General features: G+C 33.6%; 1 pseudogene; it reads right to left on the bottom strand.

Moving 5' to 3' along the window:
• Positions 1 to 11,109: 11,109 nt before the first annotated feature.
• On the bottom strand, positions 11,110 to 12,673 carry Dpp3-ps2 (dipeptidyl peptidase 3, pseudogene 1; annotated as a pseudogene).
• Between the last annotated feature and the right edge of the window lie 228 nt (positions 12,674 to 12,901).

The following is a 12,901-nucleotide window of genomic DNA, read 5'->3' as shown; positions in this document are numbered from 1 at the left end:
ACGGTTTTGTATGGATTGAATATTTATTGTTTTAAATGTTCAGGGAAATGTGCTTCATGTTTCAGAGTTTTGAGAGGGAGAAATTTTTATATTCATCAAATATTTTTTGTTGTTGGGGTATGAAGTCAATAATGAGAGTGTTAATAGGAATGATAAAACCTGGAGATAATTTTACCCAATATTTTAAAACTAGTTTTGAGTTTTGCTCATTATAACTTATCATGTAAGGTTGAGGTTAAGATTTTTTTTAGTACATATGAAAACTTAGAGTCAGATTTTAGAGCACTTCAGATTTTGTATGTCAGATTAGTGATTGTTAAAAGATTCATATTAAACATCATTATATGAATTTGTCTTTTTCTGCAATTCAGAAAACTGGTAACTATGCTATATTATTAGACCTTATAGGATTAAAATGTGTTGACTTCTTGAGAGATGCATATCTTCTATCACATTTATTTATGGTAAGATAGTTTGCTTTATAGTTGTTTTCAGTAGTTTGATAATTATGTGTCTAGGATTAGTTTTCCTTTAAGGTCTCTTTCTTAAAATATGTTTAAATGATTCATAGATTCAATCAAATTTTATGTATTTACCCATGTGTAGCATCCTGGACCATTTATGGTTTTATAATAACAGATACTATTTACTCAAAATTCAGTAAGTATCTCCTTGTCTTTTTGTTTTTGTTCCCCCCCCCACTTTTCTAGTTTTGTGTTTCTTTAAAACAAATAATAAATCTTCTTTCTGTAATAATAAATATTACCCAAATTTCTGACTTTAATGTTACTAATCACTGAACTTTGCACATTTCCAATTTCCTTTCTAGAGTGTTTATTCTTCCTTTGTTTATATGGATAACCCTACTGGTTTTGTATTTATTTGCCTTTACATATCAAAATGTAGTGTTCAGGTTTCTGTTTTGCTTCCAGTGCTTTTGTCCTCCATTTTAACTTATTTTAGAGGCAGAAATCAGACATCTAAATTACAGATATGTATCATCTCCTAGGGACAAACCACTCTAAAGTTCTCCTGAAAAGCAGTACAGCACAGCATCTACAGAAATAGAATTTGTGATTCCAGTGTGAGAACTGAGGAGCTGAAAGGTTTTGACAGTGGTTAAGTAAGAAATGTTTGTTGTAAGGAAAGATTTTATTCATTCTGATAATTTTAATGAGATAACTACACTCAGCATTTTGTAACCCAATGAAAGTTAGCAAAATGGAAAATGTTCTGTCATAATTCCTTAGTGACTAACTGACATCATGGTGGGACATGTATGATCACATGCATGACTCATATCTAAAACCTCTGAGACTCAAAGCAGCAAAACCTTTGCTTTGATGTGATTGACCTTAGGTGAAAAGAGCTAGAAAGTTTGGGGAAAAATAATGTTTTCCAATAATGGTCAAGTGACTTCTTTCCAGAAGGTTATTTGCTGACTAATTTAACTGGTTCCAAAAGTTTATTCCACTATTTTGTTAAGAAAGTTTAGATGATTTTTTAAAATCAATGTCAAACCATTAATTTACCTATGTTATCTCTTGAAACTTCTTAGGAAATTTTGCATTTTAAGATAGAGACACAGAAAGAATGAGAGAGAGGGAGGGAGGGAGAAAGGGAGGAGGGGAGAGTCTGTGCTTGTCTGTGACTGATAGAAAAGGAGAAAATAGAGTGACTCAGGGACAGAAAGAAATAAAGAAAAAGGAAGTTTTGCATTTTATTTATTTCTGATCTCAAATATTAAAAATAATATCAATTGGCACATTCATCACATAAATACAAACTTTATTTTCACATAAATACATTTTATTTATTTTCTTGAGCACTTTAGTATTACATACATTTTATAACACATGCAGCCATAATTGTATAATTTATACATAGATTTTCATCAAGAGAAATCCATACATAAGCTTGGAGAATAAAATACTTTAATATATACTCAAACTTTCAATATTCAAATATATGAACAATTTTTGTTTTTTATAAAAAATATGCTTTTTAATGTGTGGAAGACAATTTTTCATATATTGCAATAAAATATGACTATATAACACAGTATGCAGCATCAAAACTACTGTTCTTCCAAGAATAACATATAAAACGATGTTGCCCCTGACCAAAATAAGCAGTGAATGAACACAGAAAATACTTCTTGGCTACACTGTATGGTTAAACATAAACTTAAAATGGCAGTATATAAGGAAACAAATTATCTTTTTATTCAGTTATTGGATCTTTGTTATTGTTTTTTTTTTCTGTTCCTTATGTTCTAAAATTTCTTCTCAGTTGCCTTATATCTCAATTTGTTTACTTAATTTGTGTACCTTGATCCCTGGATTTTCTTGTGTCTTCACATAGGATTATGTAGGTCCTTTCCACTTGTTCTCTGTAGGCATGGTCAAACATTTCCCCTGTTTATATGTGGTCCTCCCTTTCTTTGAATGTCTTTCCTGAGATAAATACAGACATTTGCATTGTAGCATCCGACTAAAGATTCAGGTTCCTAACTTTCCTAATACTGAGAAGCACATGACAACTCAAAATATGGGTGCTAATGTTAATGTTTTACTCACAGTGAACTTGGTTTATTTTTCACTCTGCCTTTACTTTGCTTTCTTTTAATGTATAATCTACATGTAAACCACATAAGTTTATATGAGTCTCATAGTGTACAGGAGTGTCACAATGCCTTTTAGCATGCTGGCTTAGCATATGTCTTTTAAACAAAATTATTTGGGGCTTTCACTTAACACTTATTTTTGCAATCAGAGTTGGATTTTTTGCTTTCCTTGAAGGTTCTTATTACTGAGATTCAATTTCCTTCTAAAGCTATTGCTGACCTTAGTGGTAATATGAATGTGCATATGCTATTGTGTTTGTATGTGGATAGTAGCTATCTCCTATTCCTATTCCAATTCTCTCTTATAATGGCTTACTCACATATCTGTGTCTTCCATCAAGTTGTTCTAACCCCAGTGCAAGAGCAAAGTGTCTATTTTCTTTGTAATTTCCTAGCTCTGTCGACATGGTTAATGAATGACAGCCTTAGGAAAATAAATATTATTAATTTTTAACTGAAGACTCATGAGAAAATACATTCTAGGAAGGAATAAATTGACTTCTTTTAATATTTGTATAACTAGTTTCTAACTATAAGAGGTAATCTAATATAAATCATGCCAATATGTACAATTAAAATTATATGGCTACTTCTCATTTGCAAAATACATTTCATCTTCAAGAAATTTTGGAAATAAATGTTGGGGAATTCAGAGAATTAGTTAAACAATAATTGACAGATATATTACAGAAAAAAACATAAAAGTAACAGAATTGAAATGTAGGAGAGCATTCCAATGAATCTTGAATTGGTTACTAATGTAGATGATAAATAAAACTTGTACCTGGCAAGTGCTCTATACTGAGCTCTTATACTCGATTAGAACCTATTAGACAAAAGTGAACAGTTCAAAACGTTTGCCTTCAATGGTTGCTTCCATTGATGATGTTCAAATGTGACAGAATGTTAACTATATTTTCCAAATCCCAGATTTTACATTCTATACTATGGAAAATAAGTGTGCTTATTAAAATGAAACTCACTCTTATCAATCCATTTTAGTACTTTATTATATCTTTGTATTTACCTTTTTTATTTTATAAAAACAGATTTTTTTGCATGAAGCAGAGATTATTAAGAAAACCACAGAAAATCAAAATAAAGTTGTGGAGCCCAGTGCCATTGGATACACCTACAAAACAACTTCCATATCTCAGACACTGGGAACTTTTTTTTAACTAGAGCAGGAATATTGTAAGACTTACAGAATTAGGAAATTTACTATGATATCATAGCTACTAGTAGTATCAGAAAGTAGGCCCCAAAAGTCTCACCAACATGACTACCAAAATAAGAGATGAAAATGACCAACAAATCAAACCTGTAAAGCGAATGAAGAAAACCACAATGGACTTCAACATTTCATCAAGAATGGTAGTCAAAAAAAGAAAGGAAGAAAGAAAGAAAGAAAGAAAGAAAGAAAGAGAGAAAAAAGGAAGAAAGAAAGAAAGAAAGAAAGAAAGAAAGAAAGAAAGAAAGAAAAAAAGAAAGAAATGCTAAGAGAAGTGACAGTCTTCATCATGGTAGGACTTACCAATGATCAGCCTTGACAACATACATACAAGTAATATTATACCAAAGAGCTAAGGAATATTAAGGTGTATCTATGTTTATACAAGCATGCACATAAGAACAATTCATATAAAACAAGGCCATGAATTTGAAAGAGAACAAAAACAGATATATGAGAAGGTACCTGTATAATAACAACCTTACTTTTAATAACTCTGGAGCTATCAAGATACAGTGAAATAATCTTTATAATAGTGTTTATGTAGTTTTCAATAATTTGTTATTTGACCCTCAAGATTGGTGAGGTTGGCTAAATGTGAACTTTCATTTATTTACTCCTTTCATATATAAAAATAAAAAGAATACTAAAACAATATTATGACCCTGTAATAACAGGGTATTTGCCAGTGATCAATGTCAATTAAATTTTGGTGAAAAGACATACTTTCTCATGAAGGTTTTACTAAAAGCATTCAAATACTTTCTAATTGACTTTGCAGGCTGTGCATTGAACAGGGAATATTTGCTTTTAAAATAAATTTGAACATATTTTACAAAAGGAATTGGTATTTGTTAATTCACTATTGGTATAAAGAAGATACTTTTTACTACTAAATTCTTCTTCTTCCTCTTCTTCTTCTTCTTCTTCATCATCATCATCGTCGTCATCATCATCACTATCATCATTACCATCACCATCCACATCATAGATTTTAAATAAGAATGAAGCATCTTTAACCACAGAGGCAATAGTGTTTACTATCACAGAAGCATTGAGAGATGATATTGAGATGCTTCTCCAGAAGTATTTTCCTATGTAACCCTTTAAATATCCCTCAGTATTGGCTGTCAGTTCTCATATTGATTCCTTTTACTCCTGTCTTATATTCCCCTTTTTATTTAACTCTCCTCCATAATTCCATAACTATATATTTTATTTTCTATTATTTGGGAAATAACCCACACACCTTTAGTCCTTTATTCTATATCTAGGCTCTGTTATACAGACTGTAGAGAGCATAACAATGAATTAAGAGAATACATTCAATGCTTGTCAATTTGGGTCAGAGTTCCCTTTATTAGAATGATTATTTCTACTTCCATTCATTTTTGTAATAAGTTCTGTAATTATCATAATTTCATTAGCTGAATGATGTTTCATTTTGTTAAGATACCATAGTTTCATTGTCTATGCCTCAGTGTATGGGAATCTAGTCTATTTTCAACTTCTTGCTATTATCAGTAAAGAAACAATGAATATGAATGAGTACATATCTCTGTATATATATATATATATATATATATATATATATATATATATATATAGTAAGTAGAATAACTAAAATATGGGGAAGACCATGCAAGAATTAGACTTTTTTGTTATCATATTAAACATTGAGTGCTACATTACCAATATTGGATTTGTTGGTCAACACTCTTAGGAAACCCTGAAGCATTTCAGGCTACTACTAAAACCATTCCTTGCACTCCATAAACTTTATTGTTCGAGACAATGAAGACATAATTCATTAAAAATTGATAAGCCTAGCTAGTTTCTTAATAGATGTTTCAAATCTTCTTAGTACTGTTTATGCTTCTTAGAGGTATTCTACATAGTCTTAGAAGAAAATTGTAATTCATCCCAGCTACAAATGTCTTAATCTATAGTAGGTAACTTATCTGCAAGATATGCTGGTACCATACCAGCAAAAATATTTATCTAACTAATCATTCTAAAATTGGATATAAGGTCTACTTTATAAGCCATAACCAGTGACTGACTATTATGTCAGCTTAAACAGTAAAGAATCTGAGATTGGATTGGCTGTGGACCTAAAAAGAATTAAATACTACTGTTCTTTTCAAGAAACATAGCAATAAAATTATTTACAATTCTATTTTTTGATACACATAGATGAATGTCTTTGTTGGGATTATCCAGAAAAGTTTCCTGCTGTAGTAGATTGTAACAAGTACAAAGGTCCTCAAGTGGAATATGTACAGAGAGTAGTGGGTAACTTTTGATCACTCCATCCTAAATGGAATGTCTCCCCTCTGAGCTTAAGAAATTATGTAGAAAGTGAGGTAGAAAACTTTTAAGAGCCAGAAAGGATAGATGACACCAAGTAAAATGTTTCTTCTAAACACAAGACTGACACACACATGAACTCACAGAGACTGTGAAATGATCCACAGGGAGTGTTTAAGTCAAAGCCATATGTAGTTCCTCAGAGCTCCCAGGTCGATTCAGAATGGTATCTATAAGTAACAACATCTTCCAAAGGAAGAAAATAGTTTTCTCCAATGGAATATCACTAGATATATTAACCACATTTAACGGTAGGGCCCCAGGCACAACGAAAGATAACCAACACAAAATGAACAAGAGAGTTTACTATACATATTTGTCTCATTGCTTCACTTTAGTATTTTTATTTTCTCTTAGTCTTTTGGTTGTTTAGTATGTTTAGTATATTTTGTTGGGTTTTTAAAGTTTTTAGTTTTGTGTTTATGTAGTTTATGTGTTTCCTTTGTTTTAAATTATGATTTGCTCAAGTATTGTTTTCTTTCTTTGTTTTCAAAAAAGAAAGAGAAGAAAATCATGTATATTTGGCTCTCTAGTGATCTGGGCATGATATATAAGTAATCTGAGAAGAAACAATTATGATCAAAATATGTTGTAGAAAAATATTTTTATGAAAAATCAATTTAAAAATATGCTATTACTTTCTATTTAGTCAAATGTTTTATATAATATTTCTAATCTGTGAGATATCATTGTAATTATTTTAAAAACATTTATCTTGTCAATTCTTATCTCTCTATTTGCAACAACAGAAAGCTTTGCTAGTTTAAAATTGACACTAATATGGAGAGTTATTTAAAAGGTGGAAAGAGCATAAGATTTTTTATGTTCTTGATGGTTTAGTGTATTTTTTCATCATGAAACATCTCAATCACAATGAAATATTTGGCTTTTAAAATCAAGTTTTTGTGGCAAAATCGGAACATTGTCTTCTAAATTATACTTTCCTGAACAGTGTCTTTGCATCTCTAGGAGCATCTCAAGGTGAAGCATAAGTCCACAAAAGAAGCCAGGTCAGATGACAGTTCACATTTCATACTTCTACCTACCTTTTATGGAGAATAAGGTAAAGATTCTTTTGTTATCTTTTGGTACTGGTTGCTTTTCATATTTACTTTTGTTTGAGTTGAGTTGTAATATACAGGGCTTCCCACAGTAGGATAGCTTAGCTTTTATTGTTTTTACATTCTTGCTATTATGAATAGATTGCCACAAGGAATAGATTTGAATAAGTGTTCTTGTGGCAGGACGGAGCACCTATTAGATATATGCCAAAGAGTAACATACGCTATAGCTGGATGTTGAGGTAAAATAAATCCCCAAACTTCTGAGGAAGCTATCCTACTGTGGGAAGCCCTGTATATTACAACTCAACTGAAGCACAAGCAAATTACCTAAAAACCCATTTTATAAAACTAATAGTGGTTCTTAGAAAGGAAAAAGATAAATCGCATAAAGAAATCCAGTAAAACACAATTAGAAGAAATGAATAAATCCTTTCTTTAAAAAAAAAGCAAGAAAAACAAAGAAACAAAGAGGTGAAAGGAAATAAGTAATCTTATTTGACACAACTGTCAAATTAATGTAAAAACACAGAAAGTTCCTAGCCCAAAATATACAGGAAATCCAGGAAACAAAGAGAAGATTAAACCTAAGGATAATAGATATAGAAGAAAGTGAAGACTTCCAACTTAAAGGGCCAGTAAACATATTTAACAAAATTGGTGAAGAAAACATCATAACCTAAAGAAAGAGATTCCTATAAACATACAAGAAGCCTACAGAACTCCAAATAGATTGAACTAGAAGAGAATTTCCTCCTGTCACATAATAGTCAAAACACCAAATGTATAAAACAAAAAAAGAATATTAGAGCAGTAAGTGAAAAATGTCAAGTGACATATAAAGGCAGACCTATAAGAATTACACCAGACTTCTAACCAGAGACTGTGAAAACCAGAAGATCCTGGACAGATGTCATACACACCCTAAGAGAATATGAATGCCAGCCCAAGTTACTTTATCCAGCAAAACTTTCAATTAACTGTGATGGAGAAACTAAGATATTCCATGACAAAACCAAATTTACACAATATCTTTCTACAAATCCAGTCCTACAAAGGACAATAAATGGAAAACTCCAACACAAGGAAAGAAACTGCAGCATACAGAGAGGAAGAATATAATTTCCTTGCAATGAAACCAAGAGAGAGACAAACAAACATAATTCCACCTCTAACAACGAAAATAACAGGAACCAACAATCACTATTCTTTAATATCTCTCAACATCAACGGACTCAATTCCCCAATAAAAAGACATAGACTCACAGAATCAATGCTTAAAGAGGACATAGCATTTTGCTGCATGCAGGAAACACACCCCAGACACAAAGACAGATACTACCTCAAATAAATGGCTGGAAAACAACTTTCCAAGCAAATGGCATGAAGAAACAAGCTGGAGTTGTCATTCTAATATCAAATAAAATTCAACCAAAAGTCATTAAGAAAATAAGGAAGGACACTTCATATTCATCAAAGGAAAAAGCCACCAAGATGAACTCTCAACCCTAAATGTCTATGCTCCAAATGGGAGCATGGAAACATCTGTGATGAAAATAAATAAAATAAAAAATAAAATAAAACTATTAAAAAGATACAAAGAAGATACATTTTGAAGATCTAAGAAAATATTTAAGGATGAATAATTGTGCTTTGAGTCAGTAATTATAAGATATAAAAATTGGAAAACATTAAACCTTGCATGGTGATAGGACAACTATAAGGTTAAAAAAATGCTTCGGATGTCTTCCTTTTGCTCTGCCATATTGCTACTGCTATATTGAGACTTTAACAGTTCAGAGTTCTAAGATTAACATTGTAGTTTTGATAAGTTAGCCTAACTGTATAAAACATGCTGCTAAATGTTTCAGTTTTCATAATCAGAAGTTCAATATTTTAAGTTTTTTTTGGCTGTCTTTCCTATTTCTTAATATGACTTATAAAACTAGATGTGAATTAGATCTTTGTGGTTCATTTTTAAGTTAAAAATTTTGGTACATTAAAGATTATAATTACAACATGCTTTTCGTATCACATTTTTAGCATTTTAAAATATTTATCTCTATACATTTCCATGATATATGAATTAGCTGTTCAGACATGTAGGTAATACCATACTTATACTTACATGCTGACATAACAAAGTAATATAGGGACATTCTAGTTCAATATCAAGAGTTTGCCAAAGAAATTTAAATAGTTACCGAAATTTAGTCCAAGGGCAGTAGAAGTTAAAATCTAATTAACTTTTGACATGCAAGGTCTAAAACTGAAATCTAATAAATGAAAATACTTGCAAGACTGATACAAATAGTTGAAATTTCTTTACATGTTAAAAAATAAATTTAATATGAAAATGATCATGTATTTTTATTTTAAGAGTTTTTGTCATCTTATTTGTAAATTGGATAGAGATATGCTAAATTATAGAGGAGAAATGTATTTAATTTTTTGAAAGCTTTATTTAGGAGTACTCCATTTGTGACTTTCCTTTTTTTTTTTCATTTGTGTCTTTCCTGCTCCTACCTTTTTGACCTCAAAAACCAACTGTGCTTCCATCCCCTCTGCGACTTGCAAATCTGTTCTTTCTGTCATTATTATATACACATAATGATGCAATAATATATTATATAATTTAATGTTATATTATACAATATAAGTACACATATATACACACACTAACATATAATGGTGAGTGCATTTACAACTAACCACACAACTTATTTTAAATAAAATCTTGATTCTCCCTCTCTCATCAGCTGTGCTTGGTATAGGCCTTTTTTTATAGGACTTTGTGAAATTTCTTCGAATAATGTTGATATACAAATAGTTGTTGCCACGATGTAGTTCTTGCTTCAGAAACTTTACTGTTAAGTTTTCAAGGAAACAGCTTCCCTGTTATCTTTAATAGACACTATCAGTTAGCATCAATCTCTCTAGTCCTCTCCCTGTAAGAATCATTCCATTCCAGACAAGGGGAATGATATGTATTTCTTTTATGGTTAACTCAGTTAGGTAAACATTGAATAGGCAATGCAAATATTAAAAAGAAAACGCAAAAGGGATCCTTTAAATCTATTAGAAATAAGTAGATTCTGAGAAAAATATACATAGCAGCCAGAATCCCTGTAACTCTGTCACTATACTTTATCAGTACAGTCAACAAAACGATTCACAGAAAAGTCTCCAAACTATGTATTATATACCTATGAGTCTCCTTGCCAAATTAACCAATTATATATAATTTATAAAATAATGAAATTAGATAAACATTCATTCTTTATCAAATTCTATTTTTATCTTCTGTCAAGTGGCTTTTCACATAAGTGTAGATACAGGTCTTACATTTAAATTCTACTTGTAATGTTAAAGATAATGTGTAAAATGCCCTCAGCTAGACCTAAAATTAACCATATGCAAGCATGGATGAATAATATCATTTTTGTTGTCATATTTGTTTTTCTGACTATAAAAGTAATACACGAAGAGTGCTGGATTTGGTGAGAATGCTTTGAGCCCTGACTCTGTCATATGCCACCTGCTGGATCTAGAACACCCAATTCTCAGAACTTCCACCTTCCCATTTAGAAAACCAGACTAGGCACCCTGTTGAGCTCTCGCCATAGATGGCAGTGCAGATCTAGGAACTGAGGACATATGGTGAACTAGAAAGTGCTGACAAATGCAAAGGGTTAGCATCCCCACCCTCAGCTGCAGCAGCACCATAGTTCGAGCTCCTGCCCTTCTCCCGACTCCTAAACACAGTTCAGGTCCCCTGACAGCCCTAGTTTGACAAAGTGGGAGAGACCACACAGATCTTTTCAAGCCTGGCCAGATGAGGCCTCCTGGACCTGGTAGCCCCAAAATATAGCATCTGCTGCAGCCAATTGGGTAAGAACTTCCTCCAACTCAGGCCCATCCTCCGAAAACTGCTCACAGAAGGATCGGATGAGACCAGCCGCTGAGGCCACATACTCTACCAGTTGCCCCTTCCAGGCGATTGTTGGGCTGGACAATAAGCTTCGGGGATTCCTTGGGCAGCAGTACTGTATCCCTTAGAGTGAGGAAGCACTCTGGGAGTTCGTCAGTGACCGCTGCTTAGCCATCATTCAGGGCCCACTCTGCAACCACATCTCCTGTGTACTTCAGCATATGGAGTCACCAGAGGAACCGCTCCAAGGCAGGTCTGCCCACTGACCAGACCTTACTGCTAACCATGCTTAATTTGCTGTCCCATGTCTCTCCACACCGGTACCAGCCCCGGTGTCTCGGGGTTGATCACTGTCTCCTGGTCAAAGTTGAAAACACCTTTCTCATCCTGGATGTACAGAGTTTGCTGCTGACGTGGCCCTACAGTTCATGTAACCCCACATGCACATCAAAGGACGGCCCCTTCCAGCAGTTGTACAGGTTCTTGTCTTCTTCCTCCAAGAAGATGAGTTTCTCCCACTTTGTGTCATAGGCTACAGCCAGCACATTCCCCAGACACATTCGTAAAGCCTTCTGTCTGTCTCAGGTCATCATAGTTGGGGATGTTGATGCCTGCAGGGATGCCAGATATCCAGGGAAGTGAAGTCAGAGGTGAGGAACTTGTCCTTCTCCAAGGCAGGAGACCAGGGCAGCTCCTTCAGCAGCTGCTCAGCACTTGCAACCAGCCGCTCAAAATTCGCAATCATGTCTTTGTTAACCATGCCCATGAAGCCTTTAAACTCTCCTGGGGAGCCGAACGGGTCGGTAACTCTCAATGAAGCCAATGTAACTCTCTATAATGGAACTTTTGTCCTGAATCCACAAACAGGAGCCCCTCTTAAGGGCTTCAGTGGAGTCCTGCATTAAGCTCTCCACATACTTGGCCAGCATTTACTCCTGATGGCTCTTGGCTTCATAAGCCTTAGCTTTCTCCAAGTGTTCTACCACCTTCTGGAGGATAGGGGCGTAGTCCCCCCAGGACTTGGAACTCAATTCAGAGTCGAGAGCAGGTTCTGTGTTGCGTACTGAAGCCAGTTGCACCTCATAGTGGTACTTCCCTTCCTGGCCCTTGAGGAGCCGTGTGTTATATGCACTGAGGTTCTGAGAGTCCAGAGAGTCCTGGGACAGCTTAGTATCTTCCATGGTACAATCCCCAGAGAAATAGGTGGTCACCCTCTCCTTCCCCAGCCCAAGATGTCGAAGCCTTGGTTCCAGAGAGAACATAAGCTCCCCACAGGTCTGCCAAATGTTCCTGACTTCTGGGTACTGTTGGGCAGTCTTACTCCCCAAGATCACAGGTTCCACCTTTTCCTTGAACAGGTTAGGAACAAACTTGGTGTCACCAAAGGACTTATAGTTGCCCATGTTGCAGTATAACCCTGCAGCATAGAATCTACTCATCAAATTTAAGTACATTCTCAATGACAATAACTACCTTTTGTCAGAAATATCACAAACTTTATGAACTTATGCTATATCCTCAGCTACCATTTATTTAATTAGATTTGTGATGTCCATACCCAGTATCACAAATATTGCATGAAAAACTCAATTACTGAAACACAAATTACCTAGAAATTAATTTGTTTTAATTTCAAAAATGATGTTTGCTTTAATCTGTATGTAATTAATAAGATCAATTTC

Source organism: Rattus norvegicus, chromosome 13 (genome assembly GCF_036323735.1).
Source record: "Rattus norvegicus strain BN/NHsdMcwi chromosome 13, GRCr8, whole genome shotgun sequence".
NCBI classification, from domain to species: domain Eukaryota; kingdom Metazoa; phylum Chordata; class Mammalia; order Rodentia; family Muridae; genus Rattus; species Rattus norvegicus.
Note: the sequence above shows the minus strand (reverse complement) of the source record. Positions and strands in the feature narration are given on the sequence as shown.